The following is a 21,185-nucleotide window of genomic DNA, read 5'->3' as shown; positions in this document are numbered from 1 at the left end:
GACCTGTTAAGAAGTTTTTATAAATGTTCTAATAATAACGATCGAAACTAGTACATACAGAAAAATGCTAAAAATTTCTTATCACCTTGTAACATGTTGAGCAAGGTGTATATCTTTATATGAATGTGTGTTATTGTAAATAAATGACATTTGCCTTAGTTTATAAACGTGCATCAGTTAATAAATGGATTTGATACATTGAAATACACCTGAAATATAAAGGATAACACATTTGTTTTAAATCAAAGTACATCCATTTTACTAAAACAATTGAATAAACTACATTGAATATAGTTTGCGTACATCACCATTTCAAACGTTTCGGATAAACTATCATAGGTATGGTTTATGTTTCCCATTAACACAACAAGTACATATCGGAAGGTTTTATTCCCATAGAAAAAAGGGTTTTACACTCACGCACACCACACGTAAACTTGTTAACTTAAATTGTGAGTTATCCTTCTCAGTACTCCTAGAGTACGGGTTAGAATTCCTGGTAGTTATAATCAGAGTCTCTTGTAGGGAGATTGTGATAGTTGTGTATAGATCTATATTGGGTTTGACACCCCACACCTTGCTGCTAGCTACAGTGGGACCTGTAGGTCTACGGGTGACAAATGTCATATCAGTTTCGCGACGCTTGAGAAACGTCGTGACAGGTTCATTAGTCATAGTATGATTATAGCGCTCACATAGGGAGTTAACAATACATAAAGTTTACGGGATTTCTTTTTGTATAAATCAAAAAGGGATTTTATGACGATTTAAAACCACTTTCTATATCAATAATTACAGATATTATGGTATACTTTCGGTCTTGTTATTTAAGACTACACATCATTCATTACATGTTTTTCTCAAATTTAGAAGGGTTTTTACGCCAATTTAAAACCACTTTATATCTTTAAGTACGACAAATACTTTTTCATTTCCGGTCCCGGTACTTAGGACTACATAACTTTTATAAGGAAAATATTGGATTTTCTTGGTAACATACCTCGCTTTACAAAGATGATTTTCATACTCTTACCATCAAAAGCTTATGAAATCACCAACCTTTGTGTTGACACTTTTTCAAAACTACTTGTATTCTCAGGAAATCATTGAACAGGTAACCAAGTGCTTTTGAGGATGGGACGTTAAGGCGTCAAACATTTCATACTTATTGACTACATATTGTAACTGATTTAGAACATGTAATTCATACATTGATGTAACTCTTTCAATTATATATATATGATTGGTTGTATTTACTTTGAGCACTATTATACTCGTTGTTGTGATACTATACATGAAGTCCTCCACCCCCGGACGTTTGCGCCATCCTTGGTTTGGGGGTGTGACAGCTGTTACCTACTCACTCTCAAGCATCTCATAGTAGCAGTAATCTCCTAGGCTAAGGCATCACAAATCAGGCCACTCTAGTCCTAATATGAATACCTAGCCTAATCTAGCATGCATAATATATCATATCATATCTCATAACGCATAATGTAAGGGTATTTTGGGAAATCACCGTTCAGGCGCTGGCTGATCGTACACACTGCTCTGATCTGCTCGTTTCAAAACCTTTTACTCTTTTAGAAAAATTGTTTTGTTGTGAAAAATTTCTCAAATCCTCAGTTTGAGTTTAGATATGCCCGAAGGTGCATCCGAATCCATCAAACCAATCCTCTGATACCAACTTGTAACAACGTAAATTTTCCAAAGAATTTTTCCATTTCAAAATATAATACAAATTCATATGTAATATCAAAATCCATGTATCAACATCATCTCGATAAACAAATCCCAAGATCTCAATGTAAATAAAACTCCATCCGTGTGTATGGTCATGTCGACGCCTTCCCGCGATCCACACTGGTACCTGAAACACATAACACACAACATGGTAAGCATAAATGCTTAGTGAGTTCCCCAAAATACCACATACAACACATACGCCACTCGAGGCTACAGTACAACCCTCCGGTTGATGTGTCTCAGCGGGACCCTCAAGTCCTGTAGCTCGTTGGACCCTTTGTTCCGGTCATAGCTCGTTGGACCCTTCGGTCTGGTGTGTATCGTTGGACCCTTCGGTCCGGTCTATATCGTTGGACCCTCCGATCCGGTCTATACAACACATAGCATACATATATCACAATGCACATAATCTCATAGATACACACAGCACACAAGACGCTCCGGTCTACACATAGATACCACTCTAGGTAATGTATAGTGAGAAGACTCACATCGGGTAACTCGGATAATCTCGCATATGAATATACTGATATAGCCCCCGCCTAATCACATAAATAACATCCTCAATAAATAATGGCTCTCAAAGGCTAGATTAAATCCCTTTCTACAATCCCATAGAAGGGTAAAAGACCATTTTACCCCTCCTTGACCCAAAAGTCCAAATGTTGACTAAAACTCTAAAAGTCAACGAAAGTCAACAGGGGCAGTACATGGTGCGTACCAACTCTTGTAAGCGGGGCGTACTTCGGCGATCCAGAATTGGGGTCTAAAACCCTTACGCTGCGCGTATTGAGATTTACGCCCAACGTAAGTCTCAGTTTCATGCTCTTATGGATTTTTGGTCTTAAACGGTTAGGACATAAACTCAAACTCCAGATCTGACTTTTCTATGGTCACTTAATCCATAAAGTTGAAACCTTTAAGCCTTTGCATGGTTGTAAAGGTCATTAATCACTCTAAACACCTTTCCTCTTTCCTCATAAAGCCTTTATCTCATGCATGACTTAATATTCACGTCCAAGATTGGATTTTTATGAACCCACGACTCATATTACTCTGAAATATGGCAGATCTAAGCTTATGGAGACCATTTGCTCATAAAGTCTCCACCTTGGGACCAAAAACCCTAAAAATTGGTCCATGAAGTACAAATAAAGAATGACAAGGAAAGCTTTGAGCTTTTTACTTCCAAGTGAAGCTCCTCCCTCTGTAGAACTCATATCCAAGCTTGTACTCCAACTTCTAGCCTCCACAAGAACCTCCTCTTCTTCTTCACTAACACACAAAGGCACTTTCTAGCTCAAGAACACTCATACACTAGCTTTAGAGCGATAATATTGCTCTCCTAGGGTTTCTCTCTGTGAAATGGTGGTTGGGGACAAGACCATATCATTCCTTTTATAGTTCACAAGCCATAATTAGGGTTTGCATCTGGGCCAGCTACGCCCAGCGTAACCCTGGGTACGCCCAACGTACCTAGGCGAGTCCGCGTCCAAAGTAAGCGCTTGAGTACGCGCAACGTACTTTTCAGTACGCCCAGCGTACTCAATAGCCATACTTTTTCCTTTAGGGGCTAAACTTGACAACTTGATAAAAAATAAGGGTTTAAGAGATGCACCTGAATTTCAGAATGTTACAATATGATCACTAGTTTCTTAATTTATTTAGAACATTTTTAAGGGAAGTTTTTTTTAGCGTATTATTATTTTTTTTCTTTAATTAATTTGTCAACACTATTGAATGAAATAATTTATTTGGTTTTTTATTGATCATTGACTCAATTATTGAGTGATCAATATATATTTACATTTACTCTATCTAAACCTTTATTCTTTAATAACATTTCATTTTACGCCTTAAATATATTTTAATTTTTAAGTATTTATTATTTGTTTACTGTATAATTCATTTTACTTTATACAATATAATTTTATTTATGAAATATAAATTTTATATCGACTATATAATGTTTTTAAATCCTTTTTTTATTTTTTATAATTATGACCTTTTATATATATATATATATATATATATATATATATATATATATATATATATATATATATATATATATATATATATATATATATAAAAAGAAAATATCTGACATAATTATATTTATATATTTTTATGTTTATGACATTTTGGATATAATGTGTGTTTAACAAACAATTATTTAATTGAAGGGAGATACATAATAGTTTAGATAAATAATGATATATTAGTTAGTTTAAGAAAAAAAACCTATTGAAAGGGGTTGACCATTAGGATGTTATTTAATGATAGTTTAAAGTTATAATAATGATGAGTTGACACTTTATTTTAAATCTTAACATAGGTAACCATTGGAGATGCTCTTAGAACGACTAAAATTATATTAAGCAAACAAGTTGTTAAATTAAAGAAACAATACAAACATAATAAATTGTTAATGTAAAGTTTTATAATCAACTAATTTAATTAATTTTGAATTTACTTTTTATATAAACAATCCTAAAAAGTATTGAAAAGCAATTTTGTCGATTAAACTGACTCATCTAACCTTATTTTGAAAATTTCAAGGTTCTAAATAACATGAGACATGAGCTTGCTAGTAAGGTCAATGTTAACTCATGACGAGCCTTGGCGGCAAGGTAAAACCTGCACAATAACGAGATAATGTGCGCTTTGACACGTTATTTGGACGTCATGCTTAACAAACCATTCTTGGACGTTTTTCTTAACAACTACACCACGCCTCGCGCCGTGTGCCATGATGTGATTTTAAAAACTAAGGAAAATTTGATATCACCCAAATCGAAATGCAAACCGTCCCAGTCAAAGTATGACGTTTAATCCTTGCCAAAGCCCGAAGAATCTACCCATTTATTTATGTTAGAAGTTGAAGCATGCATATTATTAACAACTAGATATTTCTCATGCGTTGCACAAGATTAAAATTATGTTTTTCATGTTTTCTTTTTTACTTTGGTTTTCTTCTTACTTTGAGTGTTTTACACATTTCTTTTTTCTTCTTATAATATTATTCGTACTCTAACTTTTTACCGATGGAATTTTCATTATATATTTGGTTTTGACGTTAAAAAGATTTTAAAAACATAAATGCTTAATAAAATATTAAAAATGAAAATAAAATCTATGGATCAATCAAATCTAATTATGATAATATTTTCTATAAATAACGTTTCTTATATGTATCTTAAGAACAGATATTAGAAAAATCTCAAGATAATAGGAGGTTGCTTATTTTAACATAAACTCAATTTAACATGTTGCCTAGTTCATCGTCGTCTTTTTATTTTTCCACGCATAAGATAGTCATATTGTTATTAATTGGCCCTTTTAAAAACAATATATATTATACATACAATTAATTATAAATGTGCTTATGAACACTACCCCCAAACCATTTGAGTAATGTTCATCAACCGGTCAAAGTTGGTCAAAGATGGTGGTGGCTAATTGCTTTTTTGGCTAGCCAGTGGCTGGTGGTGGAGTCGATAAAGTGTCCTCCACCGCTTTGTTACCTGATATGCACATGATACAACGTCCCTAAAATCCAATAACATTAGCTCATGTATTTTCAGCACCGACTCCTCTGAACCTTATTCAAACCTTTTTCTCAAAAGCAGTCGTCAACTTCTCCAAAATTGGGGACTCTTGAAGATAAAACCACCATTGCTTCCGTCCCCTTCTGCCAGCTCTTTGCTCGATGTCTACGTTTTGCCCTAAATTCTACTAATGATTCGAAGACGACATCATAAGGTGTTGAAGCAAAAAAATGCTTCTCAGTTGCTTCTAATTCGGAGTTCTTTGGAAGAAATTCTTGATTCTCTCCGGCGGAAAAAGGAGAGCAAAAAGCTAGCGAACTTGCCGCCAACCTTACCAAGACGACCGACATCTAGGTTAGGTCTTCCTAATCATCCGGGTGTCACAACTAGCAAATTAGGGTTAAGATGTTGCTCCTTGTACAAGATAATCTCCTTGTGTAATCTTGCAACATTTCATTTAATGAAATTCGAATTTCAATGCTATTAAGTTCATACTTTCATACATTGTCACTCAAGTCGAAACAACCTCGTATAAGCCCAAAATTCAATCCAATAAGCCAAATCCAATCATTTTTGGGCCTTAGCCCAAGAATTGTCGGTCCAAATCCCTTATTGGACCAAGACTTCCTTATTGGGCCCTATTGGGCCGATAACTTCCCCTTTTGGTCTTGTAGGGCCGAAAACTCCTCTTTGGGCCCAAATCGATCGAAATTTTTTATTAAACATTATATTGGGCTGGAAATCCTCTGATGGGCCTTTTGGGCCTAAAGCTTCTAGTTGGCGTTTATATGGGCCGAAAATCCATACTTGGTCCTTAGTTGGGCCGAGAACTCTTATTTTTGGGCTCCTTGGACCGAAAAAAACCCCTATTAAGCATCAATGGGCCAAGAATCCTCATTGGACCAAGCCAAATCAAAGCCCACAAATATTTTTTTTGGGCCAACCTTGGGTCAAGAGCCCCTTGGGCCAACCTTAGGTCAAGAGCCCCTTGTCACCACAATATTAACCAACATATAATTATGCTTAGGACCACCAAACCTCCATGCACATCCTATCACCCCCTCCATAATCAACTCTCCTTATCCCCCCTCCTTCTCTACCTCTTGGCTTACCTCCCCCCTCTCTCCACACTCACTTCAAAATTTCTCTCAGCTCATTTCCTTCCAATCACTAAAAGCTTCTCTTATTTTCTTTTCTCCCAAGATTTCGTGGGTATGTGCATGTGTTAGCTTCAAGGAGTTTTCTTCTTCAAGCATCATAAGCTTGGTAAGTCCTAGGTTAAATTCCATTGTTTTGTTTCAAGTTTATACTAAGATCTTTCCTCTCACACTCTCATGAACCCTAGAGCACCACCATTTCGAGAATCTTACCAAAAGAACAAGCTAGGCTCGGAAATCCTTCTTCTCCTTCCTCTACATCTCGAATATCCCCAAGGTGGCTTCATATCCCATTATTTCCAAGTTTTCATTCTTGGGGGGGGGGGGGGGAGGGGAGGGGGAATACAAGTCAAGTCTTGTTTGAAATCTTGAGATATTTGCATGCACATGTGTATATATATGTCTATGTGTATTGAAATGTTATTATTTCAGGCTAAAACTCCTTAAACTCGAGATTTTCACAAAGCCTCAAGTAGTTGGAACAAAGTTATCTTTGTGTAGTTTCACATATTTTGGTGTCATGTTGAAAATGAAATATGTTGCTAAGTGAAAATGGTTTCTTTGTTATGTGTGTTAAAAATCACAAATAATGTCAAAGAGAATGTTAAAGCACTTTTGGTTATAAAAATTTGAAAGGTGGTAAACATGAGAGTTTACACTCAAAATGGTAAATTTTTGGATATATAAATCTTTACCACTATCACTTGTAAAATTGTGGAAATATGATAAATTTCAAGGTTCTATGTAATTTTGTGTAAATTGTAACAAATTCTAGTCACAACAAAAATAGAGTATTTTGGTGCTATAAAACACTTTTAACAAATTTTTGGTGTGTTAAAAACTCACCACAACACTTGAATATTTTACTAAAATATAGTTTTTATTAGTAAAATAATAGTAAAATGTTGCACTATTTCAAAGGTTTAAAACTTAAGATATTTTGTTACGCTTACAACACATATGGTAAGTTCATAAGTTATTTGTAATTATTTATAAATATCGTTATAAATAAATTTAATATAACCGGTTTGCAATACAGAGTTTCACGACAGGAATATCCGTGTGTCATAATCTGTCCATCATAAAGCTTTTAATAATACAAGTGTTAGGTTGTATGTCATAAAAGTTGTAAAACGCGAGTCATAAAAACCGCAGTCTTGAATTTACACTAAGAACGCCATATGCATTATTCGATAAATTTGCGTAAAATTCTATTGAGGCTCTTATGAGACACTCCTTCACCGTACCCACCTAGCGTACACCTTAAGTCCTGTAGTTATAACCAGATTCTCCTGGAGGGAGAGCGAGGTAATTGTGTATAAATCTATACGGGGTTGACACCCCTTGTCACACCCCAAAACCGGAACGGCGAAAACGTTCTGGGGTGGATGACGTCATGTCAAGTATCACAACATATGCAGTATAGTAATCAAATTACAATAACCATTGCATTAATAGTAATAGTTTTACATGGTTTACATTACATGGAAACATCAAAGTAATACAAGTAGTAATATAGGTGCAGCCTGGTACTAAACTGTCTTCACCGAAAGCGCCTGAGATGTACCTGTCTATAGCTGACCTGAGAATACAAGTTATTTGGAAAGCGAGTATCAGCATTTTTATAAATGCTGGTGAGTTCATAAGTATTTAGTGTCATTTGTGTAAGTTCAAAATAACTTTATAAAAGTAGTAGTTTAGAATCAACAGTGTATTAGAGTCCTTTCCAGAAAATCCTATATTTTCTTAAATAAAAGTAGTCTTCTACCAAGACCCGACAGAGTTATGTTGTAAACAGTAAATTTTCCCTTAAACACTATCATTACCAAAATACGGTGTTTGATTTTAAAGAAATTAGGAGAATATCAGGGAAAATAACATATGCCTCAACAGTGAAGACTGCTGACTAAGGCAAAAGAGATCATAGACTCCAGGAGAGTATCGAATAAACGACACACCTGGCTCAGTCTAACAAGAGAGAGGCACAGACCCCAGACGATATCAAATGAAAGATACAGCTAGCAAGGTCCAAAACAGTGAATACAGACCCCAGACAGTATCAAATGAAAGATACAGCTAGCAAGGTCTAAAACAGTGAATACAGACCCCAGATAGTATCGAATGAAAGATACAGCTAGCAAGGTCTAAAATAGTGAATACAGACCCCAGACAGTATCAAATGAAAGATACAGCTAGCAAGGTCTAAAACAGTGTAAGTGTGTTTCCAACATACAATGTTAAACATCGTTACCTTAAGACCATGAATTATAAGGTAAACATGGAGATACTCGTAACCATACTAATCGACACTAGAGTACTTGACGCCCTGCAAGCGTCAAAAATAATGTGACATTTGTCACCCCTTGGCTTGGTAGGCCGTGGACTGTAGCTAGCAGTTAGGGTGCGGGGGTGTCAATCCCGTATAGATCCATACACACAATGTCCGCTCTCCCTACAAGAGACTCTGGTTACCAACTAGACAACGGAGAAGGCCGTGTCCTGAAGATGTATCCCGAACAGTGAATTCTGATGTAAGTGCTGGATTAGCAGTAGAGACTCATAACTGAAGCGATTGATGTAAACCCATATGTCTATACATGTATACATGATATATAATTAATGATCAAACGACCTTCGGATGGATATCCGATCCCACCAGACGACATCTCAACGAAGAAAAGGAAAAAGGGTGAACTAGCCTTCCTAAGTCCTTTAATCAATATTTATATAACTATACAAGTACGGGCATACATTTAACTAAGTAAGAGCATTTATCGAAGTGGAAGTGTTAAAAAAGTAGAAGCGTATCACGAAGTGGAAGCGTATCAAGAAGTAAAAGTGTTAACGAGTAGGAGCGTATCACTAAGTAGAAGCGTATCAAGAAGTAAAAGTGTTAACGAGTAGGAGCGTATCAGTAAGTAGAAGCGTATCAAGAAGTAAAAGTGTTAACGAGTAGGAGCATATCACTAAGTAGAAGCGTATCAAGAAGTAAATGTGTTAACGAGTAGGAGCGTATCACTAAGTAGAAGCGTATCAAGAAGTAAAAGTGTTAACGAGTAGGAGCGTATCATTAAGTAGAAGCGTATCAAGAAGTAAAAGTGTTAACGAGTAGGAGCGTATCACTAAGTAGAAGCGTTAACAAGTAGGAGCATTAACTAAGTAGAAGTGAAGCAGTAGTATCTTAACCAAGTAGGAGTATAAAAACATGGAAGTAAACTTTGATGAAAACTTTGGAAAACCTTTATACTTTAAGAAAATCATGACTTGGTATTCTTTTGTAAAATAAGTTTGAAAACCTTTAGAAATCCTTTGAAAACCTTTAATAAACAAGTTTTAAATGAAACTTTGATAAAACATTATAAGTAAAGATTTGAACAAGTAAAGTCGTTTTGGAAAGCCATTTACAGTATCATACTTGGCAAAACAGTTGGCAATGTAATAAATCCTTGTGCATGCGGGTTATCAAGCACATGTGATTGATATGATAACTGGCTTGTTTAACTTGTATTCCCCCCCTAAAAACATGTAAAAACATTTAAAAGGTTAATTCAGGGGTATGAACTCACCTGTTGTAAGTGGATCGGGTGAAGGTGCCGGCATAGGATGCTAAGTGTCAAGTGAGGACTTGACCACACACGCGAATCCTATTTAACATGTAATGATACATTTAAGTATCTAATTAGTCATTTAATAACTAATTAAGTAAGTAAGGATGTCTTATGACATAAAAACACTTTGCTACAAGTGCTAGAAGTGTCCCGGGTAACATCTAAGGGTGTGTATGACCTAGATAGGGAGTTTACTCTTCAAGAGTAAAATCTTTATAGAGTTTACGGCCCTAAGACCTTGTCCCCATGATTTTACGGCCGTAAACTCATGGATGGTGTGTTCTTTGATGCATTAAGGTCTTATAACACTTGTGGTATTAGGCTAGGTCAATTCTAGGGCTTATGAAGGGTTTAAGGCTTCAAAATGGACCATTAAAGGAGTTTACGGCCTATGAATACTCCTTGAGGAGTTTACGACCGTAAACACATGATTTTATGGTAGTAAACTCATGTTGGTCCATTTCTTTTGTTGTTTGGTGGTTCTAACTCATGCATGTAAGGTTCTAGTCAGTTTTAGGAGCATATGAAGGTGTTTAGGGCACTTAAACACCTTGGAAAGGTGTTTACGGTCTAAGGAGATGTTCTTGGGGAGTTTACTACCTTAAACACATGAGTTTACGGCAGTAAACTCATGTTATTCCATGAATCCTATGTTTTGGTGGTTGTAGGTTAAGCATACGAAGTTCTAGGTCCAATTCCAAGCCATACAAAGTGTTAAGGGCACTTTAACACCCTTTGGGGGTGTTTATGGTCTAAGAATAGGTGTTTACGGTCTAAGATCCTTCTTGGACCGTAAACTCAAGTGTGACATGATTTTGTATGCTTTGGTGCATATCTTGAGGGAAAATAAGGTTCTATGCACTCTAGGAAGTTCATGGAAGCCCTTGGAGTTGTTTGAGGAATAGTTTAACACTTAAACAGGTGTTTATGGTCTATGAACATGGGTTTACGGTCTAAGAACATCCTTAGACCGTAAACTCATGTTTACTCCCCATTTGGCCCGATTTTGGTGTTCTAAGTCCTTTCGGGTAAGCCTCTAAGCCATTGCTAAGCATGAGAAGTGGTTTGGAAGGGTTTTTGAGCACTAAAACCCACATTCAAGGTGTTTACGGTTTTGGGATGCTCCCAAGACCGTAAACTCATGTTCTTGGGGTTTTTGAATGTTTAAACCACGAATTTTAAGGATAGATGAGATGAATATCAAGCTAGGGATGTTAACTTACCGATTTGAAGCTCGAAGAGGCGATTTTGGACCAAAACCCGTTTGTAGAGAGAGAAAGTAGAGAGAGAAAGAGAGTCTAAGGTGGGAAAAGGCTTCTAAGGAGTGTCCAACCACCCTTATATAGGGCTTGGGTGTTGTGCCCGGTATACGACTACCCGATACTTATGTTTAACGGGGTTTGAAATTTTACCCGGTTAAATGGCCGTAAATAAAAATAAACTTTTTCCAAATAAATGGAAAGATTATTTACGTGTTTTTATTTTCGCCTGACGAATATTAATTAAAATATTCCAATGGGTTTAATTCCGGTCAAAAATATTTTTGGGATAAATTTGGCTAATTTTTGACGTAACTAATTTCGACGTTAATTTTTGACGTTAAAACTAACGGAAATTTTTGGGTTGTCACATCATCCCCCCGTTAGAGGGAATTTCGTCCTTAAATTCAGGTTTAGGCAAGGAAGTAGGTATGAATGACCGAGCAAAGGTATGAGGATACTTCTTATTAGGCGGGTCCTCGCACTCCCAAGTGAACTCTGGCCTTTGCTTGGCGTTCTAACAAAACTTCACTTACGGGATGCGGATTCTGTCTCGTGCTGTTAGCGATTCCTATAGGTTCGTCTACGAAGTTTGGGTTCCCAATGGTTTCTATCAAGATGAGTGAGATACAAAGAGTGACGTCGGGCAAACACTTATCAAGTCTAAGAAGTGAATTGATCTGGGGTGAAACTCGTGGAATATCCGAAAGTAGTAGTGGTCTGAAGAGGGTTGGACCAATCTCCATAAAGAATCTCGGATGGTCTTAAGCTCTCGGAAGGGTAGAGCTTTTCAGTACTTAGAACATAGTGTACTTCTATGGCGAGATCATCACTGGCGTGATCACCATTCCGAAGTTCCTACCGTTCTCTCATACTGGGAGTGTAGTCCTTCGGGTTGGTTATTAAAAAGTTTGGCTTATCCTTGTGTAACATCTGGAATTTCAGGTATTATAATTATTCATTGTATTTCAAGTTTTGTGGAAGAACTCGGTGAGTTGGTGCGTAGACTCGCCGAGTAGAGACGCGAATCATTATCCGGGTGGATGGCTGGACTCGGCGAGTCCACGCTGTTTAATGAAACCCTAATTCCTATGGTTTGGGGCCTATTTAAGGGGCCTTATGGCTGTCATTTGTGGTTACCAGACCCCAGAGAGAAACCCTAAGTGAGCTAGAGCGACTGTGAGAGGAAATGATCCGTTTCTTGATCATTTGTTAGTGTTTTTGCAAATAGAAGAGGACCAAGACAAGAGGAGGCTGAAGAGGGTGCTAATCTAGTGATTCCAAGGCTCAGAGACTTCATTTTGAGGTATTCATTCGAGCTTCTTTAGTTTATGGTGTAATTCCTAGAGTTAGGGCTTTTTAGCCCCTTTAGAGGATGGTTATATGGAGTAATTGGTCCCCTCTCGTGTTGGTGCTGTAGATCTGGACCCAAAGAGGTCCAGAGACCCTTTTCCCTTAAGCTTTATGAGTGTTAATGGGGGTTATGAGCTTTGGATGTCATTTTAGAGGTCATATCTTCAAATAAGGCCTTTGAGCCTTTGCATGAGCACCAAGATGTTAGCACGTGATTATAATGCTTTAGGAAGCTAGATCTACAGTTTAGAGGAGCGGATCTGACCTCAGGAGGTCAGTTCAGCTTGAGCATGGCATGAACTCGCCGAGTCCAACAGTCGACTCGGCGAGTAGGACGAGGGTTTTCCCAATAATCACACAGTTGGTGACTCACTGAGTTGGGGAAGTGACTCGGTGAGTCAGGGGGAATCTAGAGGTCAGAGTGCACGATGGTACTCGCTGAGTCAGGAGCCGGACTCGGTGAGTTGGGTCGGGACATTTCAAAGATTGTGATCGGTGATGATTTGCAGAGTTGAGGTTGACTCAATGAGTTGAATGAGGACTAGGAGAGTGAAGAACACGTGTGGACTCGCCGAGTCACAGTTGTGCACTCGGCGAGTTTGGTCAAGGTTGACCGTTGACTTTGTTGACTTTTAGGGTTAGTCAATGTTTGGACCTTAGAGTCATCGGAAGGGTAGGATAGTCTTTTACCCTTCCTAGGGGATGTATATATATATATATATATATATATATATATATATATATATATATATAGAGAGAGAGAGAGAGATTAGCCTATCCCTGAGGGTTGTATTAATTAGAGTATTTATTTCATGTGATTAGGCAGGGGCTAGACCAGAGTTTACCGAGTCAGAGATTTACTGAGATATCCGAGGTGAGTCTTCTCACTATACTTTACCTTGAGTAGGTAATCAGAGTTATGTGATACAGTGTTGTATGCTATCTGTGTGTTATGTGTTGCACTGCGTTATTCTATGTGATTTATGTTGTGCATGTTACAGAGTTAGAACCGGAAGGTTCACAGAGATAGAACCTGAGGGTTCACATAGTTTGGGTGCACGGACCCACAGAGTTATAGCCTCGAGTGGCTAATATGTGTTATATATGGTATTTTGGGGAACTCACTAAGCTTCGTGCTTACACTGTTATGTGTTACGTGTTTCAGGTACTAGTGAGGATCGTGGGAAGGCGCCGACCTGATCAGTACACACATGGGAATTTTATGCTATTAGATCTTGGGATTGATATATGTTATGAATTGAGTTTTAAACAATGATGTTTTTATGAGTAATAAATGAATTATGTTTTTATAAAATGCGAAAAATTTGTTTTAAAATTTTCGGTTTTACACCTTGGATTTGTGTTCTTGTCGATTGGCTCTCCGAGGTTTTCTGGATCATCGGATGGATTGCATGTCTACGGGTATCTTCTTGCTGTAGAGTGTGCATCTCAATCTTGTGCAAAAGGAACCTGCACTTCTGATTCTTGAGATATTTCTAACGGAAACCCTCAGGGTTGGGGAGATAGGGTTTCACCAGACGAGTGTTGGACTATCTCGGGAGGTGGTTCTACTATTTCTGTGCGAGATAGTATTCGTGGAATACCTAGTAGTCCAATGAATCTCCGAGACATGTCCTATTCTCCAATGCATTGGTTTATTTTAGTGCGGAAAGCACGTGCTCTTGTATAACCCATCGACTAACACCTAGACTGGTGTCAAGTCTATAATCTCTTCAGGATCTGGGTTATAAGGCTTAACGCAACCTACTCTCGCACTTTATTCAAGTATTCTTGGCTGCGGAGGTTATCCAGTGGTTCTCGGTATTCTAGTGTTTGCTTCGGAGAATGCAGTCTATCGTCTATAGGGCGACGGTGACTTCCTCTACGTAAGAAGGCGGAGGGTTCTAGGCACTAATCGTCGGTAACGGGGTGGACGAAATGCCTGAGTAGTGCGAACATCTTCTGCAACTACTCTTCTGAAGGTTCTGAGTTTTCTCGATATAGTTCAATTCTAGTGAGTATAGGGTTCCATCACTCGGAACTTTAATCTCCTCATCCACTCTTCTCAGAGTTTAACTTATCGCAGCTTCTGGATTTCTGGGATATCCGTTGAGATGCTTAATTCGGGGGATTAAGCGTGAATGGATGGTGGTAGTCAATGTCCTTGACTCTTACGACTCAGATTTCTTTACTAACTGGGGGTGTTAGCGGCTATGTTGGCTTAACCAGGATGACAACAAATTTTGGATTTGTGGTCATTATAGTAGCTCAACCCGGTGTGGTTCTCTTGACTCTAGCTCCTATTCTATGGAATAGGATGAAGGGCTTTACTATGAGCTTCGTGGTAGAGCTCATACTTGGCTTAACTATTAATACTCGGTGTATGCAAGTCGTATATAATTGAGGTTGGCAGGATGTTCAGTTGTGCGACTCCACCCCAGACCCACAACCCAACGAGGAACAGGGAGTAGGGAGGAAGCACACATCTTAAATCTTTTTGATCTCGATTATATACCACTCTTATGCATATACTCAGTTATAGTGGTTAGTCCCATGAGTTCTATCCTCTTGATTCACGAACCGGATTGCGAGGTGCGAAGAGTCTTTCTGGGTTTCTACGGTGTCTGCTTCGGATGGTTATCGTCTTCTGGAATGCCTGCAGTGCCTTTCGCTTCGGTTCCTATCTGTCTAAGAGGGGTTGGTCAACAGCGCGCGGTACCTTCTCCTTGGTACTTCGGATGGTTTGAAATACCAGTGACGACTGACGGATCGCGTTAGGTTTTATTATCTTTATTATGCTTAGGTTTAGAAGAACCTTTATTCGCCGAAATGGCTACGGAGAAAGTTCTTTTTACACAGCACTAGGGATTTACACATGGTTGCACGAAGCCGAACCATGATTGATAGAGTCGTCGAAGTTGGCACACTTCGACATGATATAGAATGAGGGTCGATAGAGTCATGTGCCGAACGGGCACACCAGTTCTTGGCGTCTCAGGTTTCGTCCCGTGTATCCCTGTAGCGGATACTTGGACCGATAGAGTCGACGCGGAACTATAGAGGGTCCTGAATGTTTCTGAGTAGAGTACCTTTTCATGAATGGATTCTCACGAGGCATTTCTATAATCGCCAAACATATACTAGTCATGTATAATTAAGGCGGGGAGGACTGTTGACTGAGCGACTCCACCCTAATTCCACAACCAAACAAGGAACAGGAAATGAGGTGGCATTCACTCACTCTAGGTCTATGCATCTCAATTATACATGGCCGTAACGTATATACTTAGCCATTATAGTTTTACCTAATGAAAATTTTAAATTTTATAATCGTGCTGCGACTTTTGTCTTAATGGGGAAATTATTACATTTAGAATTAGCCTTTTAATGTTTTCGGTTAGTTATCAGAGATTGAGAGACGTACCAAAATCTATCGGGTTCCTTGATGCTTCTCTCTAAGCATTAGAGTCAGACTCCTCCTGTGTCCTTGTCGTTTCCTTCAGTTGGGCAGTCCCTTTTGATGCTTCTCTCTAAGCATTAGAGTCATCCGTCCCAGACATTTCCACTGTCCTGGTTTGGGGGTGTGACACCAGGTCTGGCCATGTTTGGCGTGTCCCCCCGGAGCTTATTGACAGAGAACGGTGGTGCCAGTCTTGCCACTCCTCTACCTCCACCCTCATTGGCTTATGGATGGGATACCACGATCGATTACTATATAAAGAAGGTAAGATTTCATGGTTTCAACTTATGATTCATAAATTACTTTAATATCAGTTCTTATCAAGCATAAACTAATTTGGGGTTTCTTTAATCCTATTTGTTTTATGCACATCTGACTTTTGAGTATCAAATACGTCTCTATTTAACTTTCATATTGATAAAAGCTGCTGAAAAATAAAGAGACTATACAAGGTTGGATATCTGATGATTTTTGTTTGTTAATGCAAAAATTTCTTTTGACCTTGTGACTTTCCACAGTTGCATTTTTCTTCAAATTAAATACCAATATAGGTTTATATCTATGTTTTTGATGTCATGAGCTTTGCAATTATTGGACTGGAAAGAATTGATTCTAGAACAGTAGGTTCATATCTTTCATTAACACTTCATACATAAGAACTAACTACAAAAGTTCAATTGGTAATGATAAATTTGTTTAATCACTCATTTTGTGCAGGAGAAACATGGAAACGTTTGATTAGGTAACATTAGTGTTGATATGGTAAATCAATGTTTCTATATTTATAACTTACTTTGTTAACTTTTTGGTTTCACTATTGTTTTAAGTTTCATAATGTTTACACATTGTGTAACAAATTTTCACAAGGTACTTAGTAGGATAAGGGGAATCACAAGTCTGTTATGGTAAACATCCTTACTTCCTTCTCTGACTTCTTTTTACTAGAAAGGTAAATTTTTAATGTACCATTGGTTATTTATTTTCTTTATTGACATATTTTTTTGTTTCTATATTACACATCAATAAAGCTACCAACAAAAAAAACAAGTGAATGCCTTGTACAAAGAATTTTGTAGTCATGCCATCATCTCAGGTAATGTAATTTCATTTCCTTTCAGTTTAAATATTTAAAAAAGTTAAACTTTTATTTATCGGTGAATTTTGTTTGTTGATACAGATCATGTGTATAAAGCCATCAATGCACTAGGTATATCATATCATCTAATGGCTCAATTTACAAATTGTCTTATGTGCTTATGCTTCTAATTTAAGTTGTTGACTCTACTATTAGATTGACTTCCCTTCTTTATATTGATGATCATTAATAGCATTTGCAAGCCAAATACTAGTGAACAACCAAATAAATCACTTTATACCTCTACTGTTAATTTGGTAGTCCAAAGGTAAAGTCTAAATCTTGGTCCAAATCAAATTATGATGAAACTGATATGAAATTAATGTAAGTAAAACCATGTCTTCCCTATGGACACATGGTCCTCAATAGTAGAATTTATAAAAAAAATTGACGTTTACTAATTCCTTATTAATTAATGGTGTAAACTTGTGGTGATTGAATGTTTTCATTTTTGTACAGGAAAACCAAAAATTTTCAAAAAGCAAAGCAAAATAGCTTGTAGCTGAAAGAGAGAAAACTTACTCTCATACTGTTCCTGAAGCTATTCATTCCTAGCGGTACGCAATTAGTAGTTTCCCTCAATTTCATTCTCATGTTCTTGGTTGAAGACAAATATTCTGTGAAGGGCTTGAAAGTTGTCGTGGTTTTTACTAGAGTATACCCCCAGTATACCCCCTACTCGGATAGGGTTGTCCTAAATATTGGTCGGTTTGTTTTTCTCGAGTAAAATTGTTATTGTCTCATTAAATTTATTCCACTCCAGTTAACTTTTTATTTCACATTGTTTGTTACCCTACAGACATATTGTTAGCTGCCTTCATTAAACCATTGAGTGTGATTGCCTTTGTCACTTAGCTCATAAACAAGAATATTTCAACAAGATCATTATCTGATTTTGATTGCCTGAAGATTAGATTCTTCGCCCACATGACATTAATTCACTTATAACAAATGGGTGTATGCTAAACAATATTTCTCATGTGTTATTACTAAATAAATAGATAAAAAACACTAAGCGAAGTCGAGGTGAAAGAAACTCACCATGGAAATATATGCCGGAAGAATAACGATTCTGGATTAACATCTCAGCCAACATGTGAGCTTAAGTAAGAACTAATTTCTGGTTTGCAATGTTATTTTAAAACTTGCTTATATTGTAAGTTGTGAGTGCATTTAATTTATTTTTTAAAACATTAGTTTCCCCATGGATAGAAGATGTGCAATGAAGTCTGTGGTAGAGTACTTCCGTGCGATGTATGTTACTCTGATTATACAGGTGACAACCGTTGTAACTCATCAACTTGCACGTCAATGGTTTGGAAATCTAGTGACAGTGGAGTGATGGACATTGAAGAGCTTTTACTTGGAATAAATCTTCTTTTGTGGCTAAATCATTTAGAAGAAAACTGAGAGATAGCAAATGGAATAGAGTTTAGTAGTTTAACTATAATAACACCTATGTAAGTCATATAAAATTTGTTTAATTACATTTGGTATTTTAAATAACAAACTGTTGATACTTTACATACTTCAACATAAAAAATAAAAATATACAAAAATAATTGTCACGATCGAAGCATGGGCTTTTCACCTAGTTTGTGTTAGTATACACTATTATGCTTATATTTTTGATAAGCTTAAATTTATAAAGACCATGTAACACCGTAAAATTTAAAACGAATTTTCACTAAATTTTTAATAAAACATTTCATTATTAAATCATCCAAAAGTCAAGTATCCAATGTTTCCACAAAATACATAACATAATCCATAACCCAAGATCTCCAAAACATGACATCTGCAAGTGTGTACTGATCAAGCTGGCGCCTTCCCACGATCCTCGCTAGTACCTGAAACACATAACACATAATACTGTAAGCACGAATGCTTAGCGAGTTCCCCAAAATACCACGTACCGCACATACGCCTTTCCAGGCCATAGGATCTTCCGATCCAAGTGTCTCAAGGGATTTCCATCCCAGACTCTGTTCACCTTCCGGTCCATATCATCTTGACCTTCCGGTCCACATCATCATACTCATATCACAACATATCACATATAGCATACATCACATATACATCATACACATAAGACCTTCTGGTCACACATAATTACCCCGTCGGGTAAGGCATAGTGAGAAGACTCACCTCGCTGATGTCGGATAACCACTCGTGCCCAATCTCCCGACCTATCGTCCTCCTATATCATAAGTACAACTCTCATTAATACTTTCCTGACTTTTTTTGACTGACACTATCAAGTCAACACTAGTCAACCCTGGTCAACGGTCAACCTTTGACCCGACTCGTCGAGTGCCCTCAGGCAACTCGGCGAGTTCACCCTTGTCCACCCGTAACCCTCTAGTCCTGCTTAACACGTCGAGTCTTTCCCCTGCTTGACGAGTGACACCTGGCTTGAATCGCGGGGCCACCCCGACTCAACTCGGCGAGTCCAAATATGAACTCGACGAGTTCCATCGCGTACTCACGACCTGTAGGTCCCTTCTGACTCACTAAGTCTTTCCCCAACCCGGCAAGTCACCAACTGTGTGATTTACAAGGAAACCTTAACCCTACTCGTCGAGTCTGTTCTTGGACTCGGCGAGTCCAAGTCATGTACAAATCCAAATGACCTCCTGAGGTCAGATCTGTTCCATTAGTCCATAGACCCAACCTTCCCAAGCATGATAATCACGTAAAGTTTATATCTTGATGCACATGCAACATCTACTTGATCCTATATGATGTTTTAGCCCTAAATATCATAACCCAAGGTCAATACCCCCATTGTTCTTCATAAAGCTTGATGAGTAATGCTCTCTGGGCCTCTATGGATCCAGATCTAAAGCCTCATCACAATAAGGGACTAATTGGACATCAAATCTAACCAATCAAAGGGTCCAAGAAACCCTAAATCCATATGATCATCATAACAGCAGAAGGGAAGCCGAATTACTACCTCAAATATGATGCCCTAAGCTCCAAATCCGCAGAATGGCAACCTCCTTTGCTTCCTCTTGGATAGAACCTCCTTATTCTTGCTAAACAACACCTTAAGCGTCAACAATGGCGCCCTCTCTCTCTCTCTCAAAATGCTCAAGCACTCTAGGGTCTCTCTTAAGGGACTGATAGCCGCAAATGACGGCCCTAAGGGCCTTTAAATAGGCCCCAAACCCAAGAGATTAGGGTTTCATTAAATAGCACAGACTCGTCGAGTCCACCCATGAACTCGCCGAGTCCGGTCATGATCCGGATAAGAATTTGTGACCCTACTTGGCGAGTCTAAGCACCAACTCGCCGAGTCCCTCCACAAACTCCAAAATAAATTAATATAATAATATATATGGGGATCCGGATGTTACAATTCTCACCCACTAGAATCAGACTTCGTCCTCGAAGTCTTACTCTGCAAACAACTCTGGATGCTGCTCTCACATCTCACGCTCCGGTTCCCAAGTCAACTCTGACCCCTTCCGATGCTGCCACTGGACCTGCACCAGAGGCACTTCCTTGTTCCTCAGAACCTTGATCTTCCGATCCCTAATAGCCACCGGTCTCTCAACCTAGTTCAAGCTCGCATCCAACTGAATATCCTCTAATGGTACCACTGCCGACTCGTCGGCTATACACTTCCTCAACTGTGACACGTGGAAGGTGTCATGAATCTGGCCCAACTCTGTAGGTAGTTCCAATTGGTCGGCTACCCTGCCTACACTCGCGACCACCCTGAAAGGACCAATATATTGGGGCCCCAAATTGTCCCTCTTCCTAAATCGGATCACTCCTTTCCAAGGAGAGACCTTCTGGAGTACAAAGTCGCCGACCTGAAATTCGAGCTCGGACCGGCGCCTGTCAGCATAACTCTTCTGGCGACTCTGAGCGGTCAACAACCTCTGTCTGACCTGCTGAATCTGCT

The sequence above is a fragment of the Lactuca serriola genome, chromosome 6 (genome assembly GCF_051521515.1).
Source record: "Lactuca serriola cultivar US96UC23 chromosome 6, Lser_US96UC23_V15, whole genome shotgun sequence".
Lineage (NCBI taxonomy): Eukaryota > Viridiplantae > Streptophyta > Magnoliopsida > Asterales > Asteraceae > Lactuca > Lactuca serriola.
This window is presented reverse-complemented; position numbering follows the sequence as displayed.